This window comes from Choloepus didactylus, chromosome 15 (genome assembly GCF_015220235.1).
Source record: "Choloepus didactylus isolate mChoDid1 chromosome 15, mChoDid1.pri, whole genome shotgun sequence".
NCBI lineage: Eukaryota > Metazoa > Chordata > Mammalia > Pilosa > Megalonychidae > Choloepus > Choloepus didactylus.
Window position 1 is genome coordinate 38984182 of NC_051321.1, and position 23230 is coordinate 39007411.

Here is a 23230-nt window from a genome sequence, read left to right on the forward strand (position 1 = left end):
CTTAGAAAGTGACCAGTCAGGTAGATCCACTTGGATTCTGTCTGATTGGTCTTTGCCCACTGATAAAGATTGAAAAACAGTGTTCTTTAGTCTTGTTTTCCTTTTGTTCCAAGGCTGCAACCTGGAGATTATTATTTTATTGGCCTTGGGTGGGACCGATTTAAATTTAAATTAAAAAACAATGACACCCCTGGCAGCTCATGAAGTAAATGATTTGATTAAAAAAATTGCCAAACATTCTCATTTCTTAGACTAATAAGCAATTGGGAACTTATGATTTGAGGGTAATCCTTGCAATTTAGGCCTTGCATTTAAAAATGTTTCTTCTGTTATGCTTTTTCAAACACTATAATCCTTTTTTGTCTTTCAAAATGGAAGGATTTTGAAATATTTTAATGTACTATACTGACATCACAGCTGCCTAAACATAAAATAGCTAATATAAAACACTGTTCATACACTGTGAGTGATCAAACATACATCAAGTAATTAATAAGCCCTGTGTAAATATCCACTCCCTTTACCATTAACTACCCCCTCCAAGCAAACAAATAAGCAAACAAACAAACAAAAAACAACAAATGAGGGAAAGGAAAACTCTGGGAGAACAGGAAAACCATTCGGCATCACAAAGCTCATTAATGCCACTACTGGGATTTGAAATTAGCTATTCTGATGCTCATCATGGCGCATTGTTTCTTAAACCATGGCTTCCTCAAGAACAATTTTAGCAAGACACAAAAACCCCCCTAATATTAGTTAGTTCAAATGTACACGCCATTTGCTGTCGCAGGATAATATCTCTGCTGAGGAATCTGAAAATGAGGACATTGACTCCTTCTCTCTATGTAAGGATCAGGTAACTGAGGAGCCTTGCTGCTCTCATGTACTACCTAATGCTTTCTGTTCTGATGGTAAAGAACTAGTTATTCCTTCTGATACAGAAGTATATTTATCGGAACTTTACACCCCAAAATACTCAGGTACAATTTCCAAATAATAAAAAGTGGAAAGGCCTTACTCTATAAACAGGGACAGATGATTCATAACCTTCCAGTCCTATGTTAGAAGACTGTCCTGTTGGAGAAACAGGTTCAAGTAAAAAAAGGAGGAAGAGAGGAACATGATGTAATGACTAAACTAATTATAGAATGAAATAAGAAACTGCACTAAGTTAGATACAAATAATAGTCTTCTCTCTTCTAACTTTTGGTTTTTATATAAGTAAGGGATATGTTATATTGCTCTTACAGAAGTCATAGCTGATTAGAAATGTTTTCTGTGAAGTTTTGCAGGCATTCAAGATTAAGTCTGAGTCTCTGATAACGCTGTGAATACCCTCCTTTGTTCTTGACTCACTTGTGGTTCATCACCTGCAGTTCAAATATAAAAATAGAATATGACTTCACTGAATGTACCCTAAATCAAAGGCTCTACAAAAACTCTGTATCTTGGACTAGGGAGGTCTCCTTCTCTCACATCCAACTACATCTGGTAGGGACAGAAGTCCCCAAGCTTGGTAATGTGTCAATTCATTTTTCCCTTGTAAACTGTTCCTTTTACAAGTTTTTGCTTCTTTAGTACATGTGTTCAATTTGAATTCTTGTCTTCACTGCTCTTTATTTTAAAACTATTATCTGCCCCATTCTCTTATTTGACTAGGAGGTTACTTGAAACACAAACCAGCTGAATGAGACCTGAAAGACTCAGGCCTTTGCTAAAGGAGATCGTAGGTTTGAGTTGTAAAGCGACGAACCTGTGACGTGACTTTTTAATTTCCGGGGTTCAGTTAAATAGAATCCCTTCATTTGACTCCAGGAATAACAGGGACATAGGTGCTCAAAAGTAAGAAAAGGGACTCGATCTCCCCCCTTTTCTCCATCACTGTGGAGTGAACCTGCTCAGCATGACCAAGGGAGAGCCTGTCTCAGAGGAGCTGGGCAGGGAGGGCTGGAGAGACACTGGCTTCATTACTTCCCCATCACCTGCAGACACAGATGCTTCTCTTGCTTATTTTCTCTTTGCCAGAAATAATGGGATGAAGTAATGGGCAGTAAAGAAAGGAGATTATTGAAGGAACAACAAGTGCAATAGGAGGTAAGGAATTCATTAACAATGTGCAGATGCTGCAGACCTCCAAGGGGGAGAAGCATTTCATGGTCATGAGGATTGAAACATACCTAGAGTTATGCTGTGTCACTCATGGCAAAACCTGACCAGAAACATCCAGAGCTTGTTTTTATTTTATTTTATTCAATGAGCCAGAGTCCACTACTGAATGTATTCTAACTGATGAGTGCAGTTATTTTATGTTCTATTGCTAAGGGAGCATTACTTTGTTCTTTCTAAAAGGATTAATACTTCATGTTTACAGGGAAACAGACAATTTACAGAGAACTTTCACACCTATTACATTTCTTTGTTTCTCTCAATTACCTTTGCCTAAGGTACAGTATTTCCTTTTTAGAGATAGAGAATCTGGGTCTTGGGGATTCCCTGCCTTGGCTGAGCCCACAGGGGCTGCAGAGGGCAGAGCTGAGGCTGGAATCCACATCCCTGACTCTTGCATGCTTTCCTCCAAGCAAACATTCAGTTCAACAGAGGGCACTGAGATTTACTGAGTGTGTACTATGCTTCAGTATTTTGTGACTCATCATAATCAGTGATTTTCACAGTAAACATTGAGTTAATAATTGCAGAACCAATTGATTAAAGTAAGAGGCCAGAAAAGTTCAGTTTTATAACCTTTTTAGAACTTGGGTAAGCCTAGGTCTCGGTGAACTCTGCATCCAGGTCAAAGAGAAACAGTTCTTCAGCTGCTTGGCTCACATAGCTCTGGACTCTAAAGAACTTTACTTCCTTATTGGGGGCAAAACACACTCCAGAGCTCTCTTTAGAGCCATCGTTTTGTCCCCTGAGAGATGGGTGTCTATGTTCTGCTCCTCCTTCTGCTGCTGAGCTCCTGCTTGTTCCCTTCTCTTTTTAAAGAATGAAAGAATTCAGATAATTTAGACACAGAAAGGATCTCAGTGACCCACTAATCTAAGCCGTCCTTTCTTTTAAGAAAGGGGGTTCAGTGACGCAGTGAGGCGGTGCGTCCCCCGTGCATCAGCAGAGGAGCTTGTCTTAGAACCCAGGTTCCCCATCTCCCAGGTCAGGGGCTTCTCACACGGAGGAGCTTCCCCATCGCGGCCCACCTGGCGGACAGGGAGGGCATCTGTGGGAACCCGCCCCAGTCACAGGGTAACACAGACCTCGGCTTGGCAGGCATTGTGGATTAGAATGGTTTCTTTCTAAAGAAACTTCAAATTTTATATAAGTATACATTTACATAATTATACATATTTAATTGGTTACAAGCAGATAGAAAAGTTGTGGGTCTGGTACAGGAAATTAGGATGTCTCATTCTCAGATTCTATTCGTGTTTCACCAATAAGTCCCAGTCAGACCCTATAGGTCCATTTCAGATTCCAGTTCATAATCTCATGCTGCAACTACTTGTCATTTTCCTTTCATCAACTGTAGTCTGGAAAAACTCCTCAGTGATTTTGCCACTTTGGAAGAGAACAGGGTGCGGATTTATAAAATGTCCCTCTTTCGCGTTTGTCTGATGTTTCCTCATGATTAGTTTCAGGTTATGTATCTTTGGCAGGAATGATGTTTTTCTTCTCATTGCATCCTATTAGGTGACAAGCAACTTCAGTCTGTTCCATTATGGATGACGCCCATGTTGATCACATCATATGATGGTGTCTGGCAGTCCCTTCCCTGTGAAGTTATTCTTCTTACCTTCATAATTAAGAAGTATTTTGTGGGTAGATTCTTTGAAACAATATAGATGTAACTATCCATTCCTCATCAAGTTGTGAATTTTTTGAATTATTTTATCAGTATGAAATCATGAGTTAAATTTTATTCAATGGGCTATGGTCCATTACTATCATTATTTATTTTGATGCTGAAATTGTCTCCTAATGTTTGGATTTGGTATTCTTTTGACTGTTCCCATCAATTTTAGGGCTATTTTTTTTCTCACACACTAAGGTATTCCAGGCTGTGGTGGTTGGGTGCATGTGTCAACTTTTCCAGTTGATTGTGCCCAGCTGTCTGGTCAAGCAACCACTGGCCTATCTGTTGATGTGAGAATATTTCATGGACTTAAATCATCAGTTCATTGATTTAATCTGTGGCTAATCACATCTGCAGTTGGCCAAGGGATTGTCTTCTGCAGTAGGACACATTTAACCTAATCAGTTAGTGACATTTAAAGGGAAAGGGATAGCTTCAGTGGACAGGAGAGAGAACTTTTGTCTCTGCTTCAGCCATCCAGCCTCTCCTGGGGAATTCATTGAAGACCTTCACTGGAGTGCCAGCTCACTTCCTGCCCTATGGAATTGGGACTTGTGTGACCTGCCCTATGGAATTTGGACTCATGCATCCCTACAGTTGTGTGAGACACCTTTATAAAATCTCATAATCTTTATAGATATCTCCTGTTAGATCTGTTTCCCTAGAGAATTCTGACTAATACACAGGCTCATCCTATGTTTTTCCTTTCCCAGCTCTCCAGTTAATGATTTCTAAAAGAAACCTTGGTTCTTTTAGTTGAAAATATTCTGTAGAAGCCAAGACCTGTGCTCATTGCTACTGGGCTATCACAGTTCCCAGGACTTCTCAGTGAACAGTGCAGTCTCTCTCTCTCCATATATATATAATATATATGTTTGTGTATATGTATGAATATATATATATACTATAGATAGATGATATGGCTTGTACATGTATACATTTATATGTATACTTACTACTATCTTTATCTACATATACTGACAACCATAAACTCATTCTGGTACATCTTATTCTAATTCAACACCACAAGTTTCATTCTAGTTTTTTTTTCCCTTTCCTTATTTATAACTTCCTTTGCTGACAGTAGGAAACTTGGATCTCATTATCCTTAATATATTTACATACTTGATCTATTACCCTTTGGAACAGCCCCCTATTTCTGCCACCTCATCCTCCCCAGAATGGACACCCTCCTTACCCTGCTGGGGCTGAAATGAGCCACAGCAGCCCACGTTTCCTTGTGGACACCCTCCCCACCCTGATAAGGTACTGACACATCATATCAGGCTACTCTCCTCACTCTGGGCTCTGAAACTCCACACCAGGGCACCCATCTGTGGGGGAAGCCCTTGTCACCTGCTCAGCCCCTGACACCCCACATCAGCAGCTGACCACATGTGGACACTCCCCTCAACCTGCTTGGGCTGTGATTCCCCAAACAAGGCAGATTCTGGCCCCTGCTCCATGTGGGAGCCTCCTGCCTCCTGGGTGGTGACACCCTCCACAGGAATGCTGGGTGCTAAGTTCCCTCTCAGACAAGCAGCCTCATCCTCTGTGCCAATGCCATCCTCACCCCACTTTATTTCTGGTACTCTAATCCATAAACAGCTAATTAATTAATTGTAAACTTCAAGGATAAAAGTTCATAGAAACAATAAATGGGCACACCTCAAAAAGACACTTTACAAAGAGAAAATACAACAGCTCATGAAGCACATGAAAAAGCATCAGCATCACTATTCTTAGGGGACACACTAATGAAAAATCAGATGCAACTCACACTCCTACTAAACAAGGCTGAATTTTAAAAGCATGAAAAAAGATGTGCAAAAATGTGAATAACTGAGAATGCTAAATCTCTGCTAAGGGAAATGTCAAAAGGGACAACCACATCAGAAAAAGACTAAGTAAAAACAACATTTTATTAGACCTGGTTCAAAGGGCTAGAAATGATAGTGAGAGAAGGAGACCTATGGGATACCCACCCCCCCAGGCTAGTGGGGCCAGACTGGCCTGACCTATCCTGAGCCCACAGGAGGGCAAGTTCAAGGGCATCTGGGACAACACTGGCTCCCCTCTCTGAACTGCAGTCTCCACATCCGTACACAGTATCAACCTTCCCATGCCCGGATCACTCCTCCTCAGAGAGTGAGTGTGGCTCACAGAAACAAACAAATGCTCCGTGAGAGCCAGGACACTCTGTACCTATCAGACCATTCAGTGAGTGAAGCAATGATGGAAGGGAGGGAGGGACACAGCCTGGGAGATTGAGGGTTAAACTGCAGCCTGCACCAGCACATCCTATAGCTTGTTTCTCTGCCTGCACACCTAACATTAGAGAGCACATTTGCAGAGCTAAGACAGGTAGAAAGCTGCTTCTAGATGTTGATTTTCAGGTTCCCTTCTAAGTCCTGCCTCAGATTTTCATGCTCTGTCTAGTTCCTATCATCTCCATGTCTGTCATCCCGTCTCACATGGTTGTTGTGCCTTGAGAGCAGAGCCGTCCATCTAGGCTGCAGGATCAGGCCTCAGGCAGGCCACGGTCCTTTGGTGTCTACCTCGTTGTACAGGTGACCAGTGACAGGGAAGTTTGGGCTTTCCAGTGGTCCTTGGACCAGGGAAATGGTCACAAGAGCTGCAAAGATTACTGAGAAGCCATTTTGCATGGCAGACAGGCAGCGGCTGGTGTTGCTGTGACCAGCGTCTGCATGTCCTCTCCGGGACTCAGTCTAGGAGGAAGTGGCTGAGGGGGTGTCAGGTTCTACCTCACTGGCCAAGAATCAAGGACAGGTGTGGTGAAGGTGTGCTGCTGTGGAGGTCAAAGGGTGGTGCTGGGGTCTGAATCATGTCCTTAAAACTGACGTGCTCAAGTCCTAACCACAGTCCAGTGGGTGTGAACTCAGTGAAAACAGGATCTTGGAATGTGTTATTGGTTAAGGTGAGACCTGACTCATTAAGGGTGGGCCGTGATCCACTGTGGCCGGAATCCTTACAAGGAGGAGAGGGAGACCAGGGAGACCAGGCAGAACGAGACAGATCGCCATGGGACAGAAGCAGGTGCATCTAGAAGCCAAGGAGCACCAGGATTGTAGGCAAGTCACCACCAGGATGACTCCAGGTGAGAGTGTGGGCTGCTGATATGTGACTTTGGACTCCCAGCCTCCAAAACTGTGAGATAAATTCCTGTTGTTTAAGCTAGCCTGTTCTGTGGTATTTGTCATAGCAGCCTGGAAACTAAGACAAGTGGGGAAGGGCAGGAGCTTGGGCTGCCTCCCTGGCTCAGCCACTGCCCAGGTTTGCTTTGCTTCCCTGACACTTGCTTCTGGCATTTTGAGAAGAGCCCTGTGCTCTTAACATGGAAATTCAATGAGATGTTGATTCCCAAATGACCAGCAGAGGGCGACAGAAACCAGGTGCACAAAAAGGCCCGAGTCTTCCTGTCCCTCCCAGGGAAGTGCCCTGTGGAGATAATTAGGACTTCAGGCTTTTTCTCCCTCTCTGAATTTCTGCCTCAGTCCTCCTCTTCCCTTAACCAAGGTTTGGAATCGTTAGCTCCTCACTCACAGTTAAAAATATTCAATAAGTTTGGGCTCTGGGCCCTGTGTGTTCCAGGCCAGTGCAGGAGGCCGGGGGCCTGTGAGGTCCTCTCTCACTCAACCCGAGGCTCCTTGTCTGTTTCCCCCTGAGCTGGTCTTGGGACTCAAAGAAAAGGAGATCCCTCCTTTCCCTGAGACCTGCATTCGAGACCCTGCCCTTCCTAGAGAAATCTCTGGCCTGGACCACTTTCCCAGGGAGGTCGTGAAAGGGCTTTGTGAGAAAGCTCAGCTCTAGGTGAGGGCCCACTGGGTTTCTTGCCTTCCCTTCACCGTCGGTGGAATTTGCAGCTGCGTCAAGTGATCCGCAGGCATTGAAATCAGTTGCTAACCTGTTCCAGCCACTCTTTCTGGGGCAGGAGTTAACATGGTGGAGAGGAAAAGGGGCCCTTTCATTTCTGTCCAGTGATGCAGTGAGGGAAGCCCACTTTCTGCAAATGGTGAGGACGCTCGATCAGGCTAATGTTCCCAGAGAAAGCAACTACTAAATCTGGATGAGTTATTCCATGACAACAGCTGGTGAGTCACAGAGATCCAGCAGATCCTGAGGGGATTCCCCATGAGGAAAGGAACTGCAATGGGTGTGCCACTTTCTGTCCGCAGACATGACCCAAGGCACAATGTATGATAAATGTCACAAAATGACACAGGGTCAAAGAGAATCTAAAATGCACTATACTGATCGAATACACAGATTCTTTCCTTGTGAATTCTATCAAGGTATTGAAGAAATAATACCAACCATTCCAAACTTACATAACTCTTTCAGACCCAAGTCTGTTCTCCTCAATTCCTGTGGCTTCAGCAAGGCTCTCTTTTTCTCCATCCCCCCACGTGCCCACATTAAAACCCTGTGCCCAGGCACGACTCTGTCTCAGCCTGGCTGCTGGGCAGAGCTGCTTCCATTTCTGATCCCCTAACTGTAAGACCCCAGACACCCAAGGGCCAGCCCAAGGTGCTGCTGAAGACAGCAATATGTGAAGCCAAAGGCCCAATTGTGAATAGGTGGGGACAACGAGACAGGCCCAACATCCTAGAGAAGGAGTTGGTGGCCCCATGACTGAGGCAGGTCTCCTGGTGAGAGGGGGCTGAGGTGAGCAGGAATAGCCCATGCCTGCCTCCCTCCTCCCTGAGAAGGGGAATTTTTCCTGCACCTCCCAGAGCCCCGCATAGCAAAAGGGCACTGGATATGGATGGGCCAGCCCTACTGGGAATATGTTAATACACATGGTAAAAGGGATTTAATCCTTACTTAAATCAAGGATTTTGAGATGAGGAGCTTACCCTGGATTATCTGGTCAGTTCCCTGTGTACACCAGAGCCCCAGCAATAGGGAAGCAGGGGCATCGGAGTTAGCGGGAGGCTATGTGACAGCAGAAGTGAGAAGCTGGAGTTATCTGAGGAAGGGGTCACGAGGCAAGGACGCTGGCGGCTTCCAGAGGCTGAGAAAGGCAGGGACATGGAGCATCCCCTAGAGCCCCTGGACGGATCCAGCCCTGCTGACTTGATTGCAGCCAAATGAGACTGATTTTTGATTTCTGACCTTGACAAATGTAAGATGGTAACTTGTGTTGCTTCAAGGCTCTAGGTTTGTGTCAATTTGTTACAGCAGCAATAGGAATTGACATAATCATTGTCTACTTCATAAGTTTATGAGAAAGATTAATGTAAAACATGCAAAGTGCCAAAAATGGTGAAGGGAGAATAAAATATTGAGCGATAAGGAAAAAAGAGGTGATAGAAGGGAGATTACAAATTTCAGTAAGATACTTAGGTTGGGATGCATAGATAAAGTGACATTAGAATGAACGACAAGACTGCCTGTTTGTCCACATTTTGCAAACACTATTTTCATTGCCAATCAATACAGCTGAAAGGTATGTAATGAAATTTATTTTCAGTTTTTATTTTTAAGTCCTTTTCACATGTTAGTCCCTTCCATTTCCTCTTCTTTAATCTGTGCTTTGAATTATTTGCCCATATTTCTGTTATTATACAGGTTTTCCTCTAAGATATATTGATTACTAGAAAAACAGCAAATTATAGAAGATGTACAGTATAAATCTAAATTTGTAAAGAACCATTTTAATCCCATATGTTATATCATTTATGAATTCATAGTTATGGACACATATGTGTACAGATATATAAGTACACCAGTACACATATTTGTTGTCTTAAAAATGCTCGCCAAAGCTTAAGTGACTTCCCCCTGGGAAATAAACTGTGAGAAGGGTAATGCATGATGCCATTTCTCACGTCTTTAGTTCAAGACAGAAGGAGGGAAAACATGACTATGTGAAATGTATAAAATGTTTGGATATCTATGTTTTGGCAATAACACAATGCTAATGACTTCAGGACCAAAGCATCAACTTGCCATCACACTTACGTTAAGTGTAAAACAATGTAGTGAAAACTAGAAAAAGAATAAAGCCTAATGATATTGTCAATTGATATTGCTCTCTTCCTGGGGAGAGAAGACTAATAGCCAGAACACATGATTAGCAATATTGAAATATCCATCAATATTTGAACCTCAGTTAGCAAACAGGAAGTATTAAAGTAATTCAAATCTTCATTTAGTGTTGTAGGAAGACCAGCGTGGGGTCACAAACTCCAAAACTTAATGTTCATTCTTGCCCATGGCTGATCCTCTCGATATTTCCCCAGAATGGGAGCTGCTCCTTGATACACTTTCTCTCACGTTCAAACACAAACCTCCAGTCACTCTGTGCGGCACTCATCCACGCGACCTTCCGTGGAGATCTCATCTGTCACCTCTTGGTGCTCCCCTTAAGACAACCGGCAAGTCCTCCTTGGACTCAGTTTTGTTTTTTTTTAATCTTTTTCATTTCTTACTTTATTATGTACAAAAGAAGGATCTCAGAACTGACCCAGCAAACATTACCATTTCCTCTTTAGAATACACAGAACATCGTATGTTTCTGAATCAACACACACTAATCATTTTTTTGGGTCTCTTTCATAATGATAACTTAGTAATATTTCAATAATAGATACATTATTAAGGTATGTGGTGGTCAATATAAAAATCATTAAGTGGGAGAACAGCGGGTAAATTTGTGCAGCGAAGCACAGGAAAGTGTCTTTAATGGAGGTTGGATTCTCCCTGGATCTTCAGGGCATGGGGAGATGTGGAGGGGGGAGGTCCGAGGAGGCAACCCCAGTAGAGGGAGGGAGGTGAACGGTGCCCCAGGGGAGGGAAGCTGCAGACGGCACCGCAGCTGGGAGATGGCTGCCCCTTCCTTAGATAGGAACGAAGCAGAGCTGGTATGAAGGCGGCACAGAGGCAAAGCCAGTGTCAACTGGGGTGGTGTCGATGTACTTTGGCTCAACCAGAGACTTCAGGGTAAAGTTCTGTAAAACGGTGGTCAGGAATAAAAACAGCTCCATGCGGGCCAGGCCCTCCCCCAGGCAAATTCGTTTTCCTGGAAATCGTAAACACAGGGGAAGATGCTCCTTGAATGCCTTGTTTCTGAACTACCACAGAACACTCAGTAACTGTATTATGAATGATTAGCTTGATGGGTGAGTAGAAAATGGTATGTCTGGAAGGACAGTTGGATGGCTAGGTGGACAGAGGTACTGAGATAGTTACTATCCACCTAGTATCATTCTACAAATACTTATTGTAGAAATATTTAAGTACTTGGCACTTTGCCAAGTACATCATTTAGTATTCCAACATTATAGTGGCTCTTTTGACTTTGCAAGTTTCTGTCCATCTTTTTTGAGAATCACACCCACATTCCTTGCCCAGGTGGGACAAAGGGGGAAGGACTGGGAAGAGGGGGCTTACATATCTGTTTCCCTTTCTACCTCTGGCACAAAGTCAACTAATGATTTATTTCCTCATGTTCCTTCAAAGTCATATGTCTATACCTGTCACTTCCAGACTTTAATATTTTGAATGGCTCCTATGTCTGTCCTATGGGTTATGTCCAAATTATTTGACCTGGCCCTTTACATTCTGATCCCAATCTGCTGTTCTGTGATCTTTCCATCCACTGTTCATCCACACCCTCAACTCTCAGCTCTAGCCAAACCCACCCCTCATCAATCTCCAACACATTAGGCAGTTTCAAGCCATGTGCCATGCTGTTTCTTTTGACTAAGATGCCTTTCTCTTGTACTTCCTTCATAACCTATGTCATTTCCTCTTTATAATCTTTGTGATCCCCTCAGAATTCCTGTAGACAGTTTGCTCTCACTGGATTTCCTGAGCATAATGTTCAGGCTTCCATTGAAACATGGATAAGTTTGCATCATAATTCTTTGTTTATTTACCTATCCACCTGTCTAAAATGTGCACTCCTTGAAGGGAAGGTTCAGTCCTTGTCATCTTGGTATCCACAGTGCTAGATACAAACCCAACATCAAAAGCCATAGATAACCTTAGGCAGTTCCGTGTCCAGAGACTCAGCACACACTACAGGAGTGGAGACTCATTACCCTATAGGGGGTCTGTAGGAAGAGCAAGGTGCACTGCAATCATTGATGGTATCCTGAAATTCTCAGGGGTTTATTGACCCCACAGTTTCTTGGCAGGTAGTTCTGAAATTTTCCTTCTAAAGCAAACATCCTTGTCCTTTCCCTGTGGTTCATGACTTTTGTAATCATGCCGTGATCTCTCTTCTTTCCTTGCTCCCTGGCCTTGTGACATAGCTGAAATGTCATATCTTCTATTAGAGTGCTGCTTATTCCATTTTGTGTTTCACTTTTGGGCAATGACAGCAGAAAGCAGGCACCCCTCTTGCCCCCCAGTGTAGCCTTTGCTTCCGTCTCTCACAGCAGAGGTTGTATTTGTACTGATCTTTCCACTCATCTGCTTGTCTAACTGAGTTGTGCCTATTCTGAGTGCCTATTCTGGTCTTCTGGGTACTTACGTCCCCAAACTCATCTAAGGGGTGAGGGGCACCACATAGAAGATACTCAGCAAAGCTGTGGTATTTGTGTATCCTTCTCAGGACAGGTGAGGGCAGTCTGGATGAGTTTCACCTTCTAGGAGGAACTTTTGGGTCGCTCAGTGATGTATCGGGAGGGAGAATTCAATCAACCCATTCTCTAGCTTTCTCCCTTTGGAAGAAGAACTGGGTCAGCTCCCCAAAGTCCCACCGATCTGGCCCAAGAATGCGGATGTACCCTGTGGTGGGTGCATGCCTGGGCATTGGCAGAACTGCTCCTGACTGTGCACAAAGAGCAGTTCTCCAAGCCCCAGGATATACAGCACACAAGTTCCAACTGATTCCATAAGATATCTTGTCTCCTGGAGTACAGATGGGCGTAAATTTCTATAACCTGTTGAGAAAGGCATGAAGTAGTCACTCTTCCTAAAGTTGCCACTCTTATCCAGAAAGTGGCCAGGATCAAACCTCTCTGGGTTGGGAAATTCATTGTTATTGTGCATCACAGATGTCAGTGATATGATTATGTTTGTGCCCTAGAATGGACAGATAGATAAATTGAATCATAAAGAATTCACGGTGCTGGAGGAAATACAGGAAATCACTTAGTCCAATCTTTTTGTTCTATAGGTGAGGAAACCCAGGTACAAAGAAGGGCAGTGACATTTCCAGCAAGACAGATGAAGTAATAAACAGGGATGCATTTAATGCCAGTGGGAATGAGCTTCCCAAAATGGCCTCCAATACATTTGAGGTACCGAGCACTTGAGTACTTGAGTGCCAAACCTTCTGAATCTTCTCTCCATGCATCCAAGCTGGGTTAAGCAGCACCTGCTCTATTTCATCACTTCAGCTTTACCACATCTTATATGTGAATTAAGGTTTAAAATACAAGTCTCTGTTGGTTCTTGAAAAGGCGGAAATAACCAGAAAGGTAATAATGTGTGATATCGGAGATCCCTATCTGTTTCCTCTGTTTCCAGTTTAGTTAGTCATAGGAGAAGAAATAATTTTAATAATAATTCTCAACCAAATATCAAAAAAGGAAAAGCTTCTACTAGGTATGCCTTTGGGTGAGAAAAAAGTGGACTGGAATTCCTGACCCTTGATTGGGACAAGATTCTTTGCTTGTTGGTAATGGCTTCAATTTCCTCTTCCCCAGAGATGGCATAGAAATTGTACCCTTAGCAAATGCACAGCCCTTTCCTTAGTATCGAAATAGGATTTTTAGTTGTTTCCATTTTTATTATAATATTAACATATGCTGGCATTAATTGGGATAAAGTAGCTTGTAGCATATGAACTAGAAAGTCTGAATAAATACAGAAACCATGTGTTAGAAGGTAACAGAAAATTGATGAGACTAAAATTGGTGTCAAGATTCCAGAGAGGGAAGATACTCAGAGAGGTAAGCTGACAGGTGCAGTCAATTTTAGGCTGTGTTCATTTCCAGCTTTGAAGGCGGCCAAGAGATTTAGATCATTCTGTCATCCTAGTGGAGAAGGGATGAACCCTTTTTGGAAGAAGACAAACATTATCTGAGCCTCTGCATTTTTCTTTTATAATCTCTTGCATTTAACCCAAAATTACAGGGCATTCCAAGACAGAATTTAGTGGTCAGAAACAGAAGAGTGAATGGGGTGAGAGGCAGTAAAAATAGACCCACTGTAGGGAATATTTCCCGTCTACTTTGAGGTAAGCATTATTCCCATGTGAGAAATCTGAAAAGAAAAATTTGAGAAAGAAAAATTGCAGAAAACCTTTTTATGAAAATAAATAGAAAATATAGCAAATAAAATCTATGGGTTGTGTGTATGCGAGCGTGAGTGTGTATATGTGCATGTGTGTGTGTGTATTTAGTTGGGAAATAAGGGCCATAAGAGAGTACTGTATCTGAGAATCCTCCATTTGATAAAATTATAAATTACAATGACAAAATACATGCAAACTGAAGAGGGGGAATCTTTCTTAATCTGATAAAGGATATAGACAAAAATATACATAAAATATCATTTTCAGTGGTGATACATTAAATTCCCTTTCCCTCCTGGAGATCCCAAACAAACAAAACAAGAATGCCTGTTACTCTCACTCCTATTCAACAGTTATCCTGGAAATCCTAGTCAGTGCAATAATGCAAATCGAAATGCAAGTCAGGAGAATTGGAAAACAAAAAACCAAATAAATATTTATCCAGATTGCAGGATTGTGTACATAGAAATTCCAAATGAATATACACACAATGTGTTAGCAATATTAAGTGCATTTGTCAAGATTAGTAGATAAAATATTAAATTAATAAAATCAATTCTATTTTCATATACCAGAAAACAATGGAAAGGTCATTTAAAAAATTATGTGATTTATAATAACATCAAAAACATTAATTACATAGGAAAAAGCCAAAATGTGCAGGCCACTGCACTGAGATCAAAAATTATTGAGAAAATCGAAGAAAGCACAAACAAATTGGGAGCATTTACCATGTTCAATACATCAAGATTCAATACGTCAAGAATATTAGATTTAATGCCATTCTAACAGAATTCCCCACAGAGTACTTTTGGAAGTCGACAACCTGTTATTAAAGCAACCAGGTAAGAGTGGCTAGAACAATATTAAATAAGAAGAACAAATTTGGAAGACTTAGGCTGCCAGATATCAGAATCTGTTGGAAAGCTTTGTAATCCCTAAATGGAAACAACACAAAATCCATCATGCTGTCATACGTATGATTATTGCACATTTCTCATCTCACCTGAGGGCAGAGCATTGGAATCATACTGTGAACATGAGAAGTTCAAATGCACCGAGGTGCAGGGCAGGGGAAACAAATCTTACCTTGGGGATGACGTAGTTCCTGAATTTAATGTCACTGATCACTCCATGGGGTAGGTTGGTGGGCACGAAGTCAATGCATCTCTGGATCTCGTGCAGCACGGCATCCTTGTAGGGCATGCTGCTCCTGTCCTGCATGCAGGGGCTCCGGTGTCTGCCAACCACGTGGTCAATCTCTTCCTGGATTTTAGCTGATAAGATACAAGTAATAACTGATGGCAAAGGAGAAAAATGCGCATTTGCCATAGCAATTCAGGGTTATATGAAGTATTACAAAATGTCCCAACATTGTTATAAACATAAATTATATGCCCAGAAGTACACCTAGACGTAGAGAAAACTGCTATAATATAGGTACATATAACTCTCCTACAAGCTAGGCATTAAGGTAATCTGTAAATATGTATATATTAGAACACAGGATGACCAATACTTAGAAATCCTGAAATGTTTCAAAATATAAATAGTATATAATTGACTCAAGAAATTACTGTCCTTGCAGACAGAAAAACAGAAGTCACATAATAATTTTATTTTAAAACAATACATGGTGTTTTAAAAATTACATCCTACTCCTGGATCTATATGGACATATGTGTTTGCTTGCAGGTTTGTGTGTATGTGCAGTTTACAATAGTACCTTCTCCATCCTCCCCACCCCAAAAAGACCTCCACTTTGAACCATTCTTGTGGTTTCTTTTGAAATGTATGTTCAAATTTCAAAATAATCACACTTTCTACCACTATTTCTTTTTTTTTTGCTTTCACTTATTTATTTTTTATTAAAATTTGTTTTTTATTTATTGAGATTGTTCACATACCATACAATTATTCACAGATCCAAAGTGTACAATCAATTGCCCCTGGTACCATCATACAGCTGTACATCCATCACTACAATTAATTTTTTTTCAATTTTTAGAACATTTTCATTACTCCAGAAAACATATACAGACAAAAAAAAAAAAAAAAAAGGAATCTCAAATCCTCCCATACCTCAACTACCCCACTGCATTGTTGACTCATGGTATTGGTATAGTACATTTGTTACTGTTGATGAAAGAAAGTTAAAATACTACTAACTGTAGTTAGTTTGTAATAGGTATATTTTTTTCCTATATGCCCCTCTATTATTTTTTAAAGTTTCAGAATAGTATTTAATTTTCAGATTTTTATAGTCATCTTAATTGATATCACAAAATAGTGCCATGTTATAAATTTTACAGATGAGGATATTGTTGCCCTATTCTCACCATACATATGTTGCAGAATAAATCTGAATACAGATCAATACTTCCCCTTCTTCTTCCTTTGTATATTTACAAACATGCCTACACATAACCCTTGGTATTCAAATTATTTTTTATCTGAACCAAGGAACTAAATGCATTGAGATAATTTTGTTTCCTTCATAGGAATTCTCACTGTAAACTATACAAGCTTAGGGATCAGAGAGAATATAGATTTTTTTTTTTTTTGCCAAACTCCCTATCTGAACTCAGAAGCTAAAATCGTTCAGTATTTTCCATTAGCTATGCAATAAACAGCAAATCTTGGGTCCACAATTAATGTTCTTTTGTTTCGGTGTATGAAATAGAAGTTAATAATTGTCACTTAAATTTAGCGGTTCAGTGACTACAATAACAGATGTCTCTCCATATGTAAATAGACATTTTCACCAACAGTCCTCCCTATATGCCTTTGCTCTATATATCCCATGCCTATCTCCAGACAATGGCATCTAATCTACACCAACTAATAAAACATAATGGAGAAGACACATTTTTCAATGCTCTCAAAAAGTATAAGGGTACTTTTTTTTCTTTTGGATTTTCAAAAGAAGTCTACATTTTCAGACTTGAATTTAATAGTTTTTAATTATTCTTAGTCTAATTCCTGTTTTATCAATTAGGAAACTAAGAGTCATCTTACAAGTTAAGTGAGATGACCACATTTACAATCAGCAAGTCAGAAAAGTGAGGCAAGTATCTTCATCTTCTGACTTCTGGTGTTTCAGAAAGAAGGCCGTATCATAAACCTGAGTTATCTATCTGAAGTAGAGTGAAAGAAATGGTAGCATGGACTAGGGTGTGATACGAAGTATGATTTCTCCTTCATAATGTCACCATTCTGCAATGTTTGTTTATTCCTCTCTGAAATACGGAATTAAAAATAATTTAATATAGGATTGTGTCTTATGATGACTATGATCATAATAAAGACAAACTTATATTCAATGGTCACTATATAGCTTAAAAAATGCATCTTCATCTAACATTACGGAACCTTTCTCCATCTCTCTCTCTCTCTTTTCTTTGTTTCTCTGTCGGTAGGGCTCTCTTTAGCCCTACCTAGCATTTCTCTTAGCATTTGTTTGTCTGTGAAAAATTTAAGCTCTCCCTCAAATTTGAAGGAGAGCTTTGCTGGATAAAGAATTCTTGGTTGGCAATTTTTCTCTCTCAGAATTTTAAATATGTTGTGCCACTGCCTTGTCACCTCCATGGTGGCTGCAGAGTAGTCACTTCTTAGTCTTATATTTTTTCCTTTGTATGTGGTGAATTGCTTTTCTCTTGCTGTTTTCAGAACTTGCTCCTTCTCTTCAGTATTTGACAATCTGATCAGAATATGTCTCGGAGTGGGTTTATTTGGATATTCTATTTGGCGTTCGCTGGGCATTTATGCTTTGTGTATTTTATGTTGTGTAGGTTTGGGAAATTTTCCCCAACAATTTCCTTGAATACTCTTTCTAGACCTTTCCCCTTCTATTCCCCTTGTGGGACACCAGTGAGTCTTGTATACGAACGTTTTATATATCATCTGTCAAATCCGTGAGGTCCATTTCAATTTTTTCAATTTTTTTTCCCCATTCTTTATTTTGTTCTTTCATTTTCCATTTTGTCATACTCCAGGTTGCTGATTCATTGTTCAGCTTCTTCTAGTCTTGTACTATGAGTATCCAGAATCTTTTTAATTTGGTCGACAGTTTCTTTTAATTCCATAAGATTATCTATTTTTTTATTTACTCTTGCCATTTCTTTTTTATGCTCTTCTAGGCTCTTCTTCTTGTCTTTTATATCCTGTGCCATGCTCTTCTTCATGTCCTTTATATCCTGTGCCATGGTCTCATAGTTTGTCTTTAGTTCTTTGATTCATTGCTCCAAGTACTACATTTCCTCTGATCATTTGATTTGGGTGTTTGGGTTTGGGTTATCCATATCTTCTGGTTTTTTCATATGCTTTAAACTTTTCTGTTGTTTTTTACCTCTTGGCATTTGCTTAACTTGATAGGGTTCTTTTAGGATATGTATGCTAATTCAAAGACTTCTCTCTAGTGTGTCCGAACTACAGCTTGGTGGCATACACTTTCTCTAACTAATCAGCAGGTGGCATCTGCGAGCCACCTATTCCCCTCAAGCCAGTTCTCCCCAAATTTGTCTTTTTGGTGTGTGGGGGTCTGATTCCTGTGGGGTCCAATTGGTGTACCAGTTTTGCATGTGTAGTTGGTGCTGCCCACCCTGAATGTGGGGTGTGTGTCTGAGTGGTTAGGGACCAAAGGCAGCTTTAATAATCAAACCTCCCAGGTGTTCCTGGAAATTTAAGGCTGTTCCAAGAGTCTAAACCTTCAGTTCGGTCTCACCACAGATTGTCTCTTCTGCTGACCCATGAGTCATTGGTATTGGTGTATGGTCCCTGGGATTTCCAAGTGGGTCCCTCTTCTAAGCCAAGCCCTTCTAGGGCCTCTGCTGAGGGAATGCCGTGCTACATCACAAATGCGTGTCGACCCTCAAGGGAAGTTCTGGGCTGCTGGGCTGTGTAGGGGCATTCCCAGCCTGCTGAAAGGATGGCTAAATGGGGCATGTTAATTTCCACCTTTTCCCACTGCTCTGCCTTCCTAGCACTGGGACAATTAGCTGTGGTTGAGCGAAAGGCTATTGTCAACACCAGGTATTCTGGCCTGCGCGCACGTTGCTGGAAACACTTCCCATCACACTGGGTTTTTTGCCTCAGCTCTGGGCTGTGGCACTGGTGCCAGGCAGGGGCGTTCCCAGCCCACCAGGAAGATGGCTGTAAGGGGCATGGTTTTTTTCCCCTTTTGGCTTACCTCTGCCTTCCTAGCTCTGAGACAGTTGGTAGCGGGTGCGTGAAAGCCAATGTTCCATGCCAGATATTTTCTATTTTAGTATATTTTCATTACTCCAGAAAAGAAATAAAAAGAAAAAAGAAAACTCATATCCTCCCATGCTCCTGATCCGCTCCGCTCCGTAATTGACTCATAGTATCGGTATAGTACATTTGTTACTGTTGATGAAAGAATGTTAAAATACTACTAACTGTAGTAGATGGTTTGCAATAGGTATCTTTTTTCCCTATATACCCCTCTATTATTAACTTCTAGTTATAGTGTCATATTTTTGGTCTAGTTCATGAAAGAGATTTCTAATATTTGTACAGTTAATCAAGGACATTGTCCACCACAAGATTCACTCTGTTATATATTCCCATCTTTTAACCTCAACTTTCCTTCTGGTGACATATGTGATTCTAAGCTTCCCGTTTCTACCACATTCACACACCATTCAGCACTGTTAGTTATTCTCACGATAATGTGCTACCATCACCTCTGTCCATTTCCAAACACTTTAGTTCAACCTAGTCAAACATTCTGCTCATAATAAGCAATAACCCCCCATTTTTTAGCCTTGTTGTATGTCCTGGTAACCTATATTTCACGTCTATGAGTTTATATATTATAATTAGTTCATATCAATGAGACCATACAATATTTGCCCTTTTGTGTCTGGTTTATTTCACTCAATATAATGCCCTCAAAGTTTCTTCATCAACCCTTTTTTTTTTTAAGATGATTTTGTTCACACCCCATACATTCCATTGTAAGTAAACAGTCAATGGTTCCCTCCATAATCATGTATTTATGCATTCACCAACATCACCACTATGTATAAAATGCTATTACCATTTTTTTCCACAAAGAAAGAGGAAGAGTTAAAGAAGGTGGAGAGACAAAAGAAAGGATGAAGGAAGAAAAAAAAAGATGACACCTAAAAAGCAACAAAAGGAAACATAGAATTAAAGTATAATAAGAGTCAGACATCACCAATGCCAAGTTCCACAACCCTCCCTTATATCTCCCTTTAACAGGCATCCAGCTTTCATACATTACCCCTGCCACATAAAGAAAGCATAATGTTTTCACCAACTATAGTCTCTAGTTTGCATTGATTATCTTTTTCCCCAATGCCACCCCATTTTTAACACTTGCAAAGTTCACATTCATTGGTTCTCCCTCATGTAAAAACATATTTGTACATTTTATCACAATTATTGAGCACTCTATGTTTCACTAATTTACATAATCCCAGTCTTTATTTTCCCTCTTTCCTTCTGGTGCCCCACATGCCCCTAACCTTTGTTTTTCAGCCATGCTCACAGTCAACCTTGTTTAGTGTACTTACATTGTTGTGCTACCATCACCCAAAATTGTCCTCTAAATCTCTTACTCATGTCTTTTCCTATTTGTCTGTGGTGCTCCCTTTAGTATTTCCTGTAGAGCAGGTATCTTGTTCACAAACTCTCTCATTGTCTATTTGTCAGAGAATATTTTAAACTCCCCCTGATATTTAAAGGACAGTTTTGCCAGATACAGGATTCTTGGTTGGCAGTTTTTCTCTTTCAGTGTCTTAAATATATCACACCATTTCCTTCTTGCCTCCATGGTTTCTACTGAGAAATCTGCACGTATTATTATCAGGCTTTCCTTGTATGTGATGGATCACTTTCCTCTTGCTGCTTTAAGGAGTCTCTCTTTGTCTGTGATGTTTGATAATCTAATTATTAAGTGTCTTCATAGAGGCCTATTCAGATCTATTCTGTTTGGCGTACGCTGTCCTTCTTGGAGCTGTAATTTTATGCCTTTCATAAGAGATGGGAAATTTTCATTATTTCCTTTATTATTGCTTCTGACCCTTTTCCCTTCTCTTCTCCTTCTGGGACACCCATGACATGTACATTTATGCACTTCACATTGTCATTCATTTCCCTGAGACATTGCTCATATTTTCGCATTGCTTTTCCTATCTGTTCTTTTGTGTGTAGGATTTCAGGTGTCTTGTTCTCCAGTTCCTGAGTATTTTCTTCTGCCTCTTGAAATCTGCTGCTGTATGTCTCCATTTTCTTTTTCATCTCTTGTGTTGTGCCTTTCATTTCCATAGATTCTGTCTATGGTTTTTTCAAACTTTCTGGTTCTTCCTTATATTCACCCTATGTTTTCTTTATATCCTTCATCTCTGTTTCCATATCTTCCCTAAACTTGTTGACTTAGTTTTTTAATTGATTTAGCAAATTTGTTTGAAAATCTTTAATTGATTGTTTCATTAAAGTGAAACAATACCTCAACTGTATCTCAATTGAGGTGTAAGTTTGTTCCTTGACTGGGCCATATCTTTATTTTTGCTAATGAAATTTGTAGTTTTATTTGTCTAGGTATCTGGTTTCCTTGGTTACCCCAATCAGATCTTGCCAGAGCAGAATGGGCTCCGGTCTCAGAAAGGGGCAATATTCAGTATCCGGTTTCCCTGAGGGTGTGTCTAAGAAGATTCACAGAGTTTCCTGTGAGGCCTCTAGCTACAGTGTTTTTCTTAACCTGCCCAGCAGGTGGTGCCTGTCAGCCTGTTGCTTCCCACTGGTGTAACTCTTTAATTCATGGGGTCCCTTTAATTCTCAGCTTGACTTGTTTCTGTTTTGACTGTTTTACCCCAGACCCTGTCGTCTGAGTTCTGAAGGGAGGGTATGCATAAGAGCAGGGCCTCACCTTCTTCCTCTTAGGGAAGATTCACCCCCTAGGGAGTAAAGTTCTGCACTTGAATTACTCCTTTGTCTTTCTGACTCTGTTAACTCCTCCCCTGTATGGGTCATAGCACTGTGAACTGAAAAGGACTGAGGCTCTCTCCACTGAGTCACCCAGGTTGAGAGAGAGAAAAAAGGGAAAGAAAGCCCCTTTTCAGAGCCAGTCCAGGTTCCCCCAGTTTCATCTATTGGCCAGAGATAGCTATTGCTCCCTTTCTGGGGACACTGGAGTTTCCTGGCTTTCTAAGATCAGCTGTTTCGAAAACCTCTGTATTTTTTTTTTAATTAAAAATAATATTTTGTCAGTCAGCCTCACCTCCTCTCCACTGGGTGTGACATCAGGTTACTTTCTTGCTTATTAGGGGTTTTTCTATGTTTGTAGCTTGTCTTCTGCAGTCTACATCTGCTAATTAAAACCCAGTTGGAGCTAGGCTGAGCTATATTCGCTTCCTCCAGGAATACTGCTTTTTCCCACAATGAGGTCTTCAAGCTCAGCCTGCTGTGAGGGAAGGGGGCTCCAGATGCAGTTCAGCAGTTTCTACTTACAGTTTTATGCTGTGATCTCAGTCATTCCACCCATTCCATGCTGGCGTACAATGAGTGGACAGTCATGGTTGTATCCCAGCTATTGTTCCAAATTATTTACTAGTTGTTCCTGTTGTTTATTAGTTGCTCCATGGGAATAGCTAAATTCCACACTACACTATGCTGCATCTTGCCCCTCCCCTCTTCTCTGAAATTTTTAATGATTTTCTCTTAAATCTCATGTTCTGAAATTCCATGACCCTGTGCCTTGGGAAGACGCTTGTGTTTCATTCTCTTTCTGGACCCTCAGAAAAAATATTTTTATGGATGTCAGAGAATGTAAGTCTTTTCTCTGGAGCTGTTCATGCTCTGCAATCAATTTCTGGCTGCTGGATTCCAGAACTCAGGATGGGGAAAGCAGCTAAGGATCTCAGAATTCAAGAGGTAGACTCTTTCTTAACCCTTCTTTTTAGCCCTGAGCCTCATTCCATCCCTGTCTCTGCACATGTGCCTGAGTGCAGGGCCTCTTAGTATACTTTCTCTAGAATAAACTCATATCTTTATATGTGTGTGGGTTTTGGGGGCGGAATTACATGCTGAAAGCAGTTTTGGAGCAAAATGGGGTGCGGAGG

General features: G+C 41.0%; 1 pseudogene; it reads right to left on the reverse strand.

Moving 5' to 3' along the window:
* Positions 1 to 10548: 10548 nt before the first annotated feature.
* The window catches only part of LOC119510636, a 30570-nt pseudogene continuing 17888 nt past the window's right edge, over positions 10549 to 23230 (reverse strand).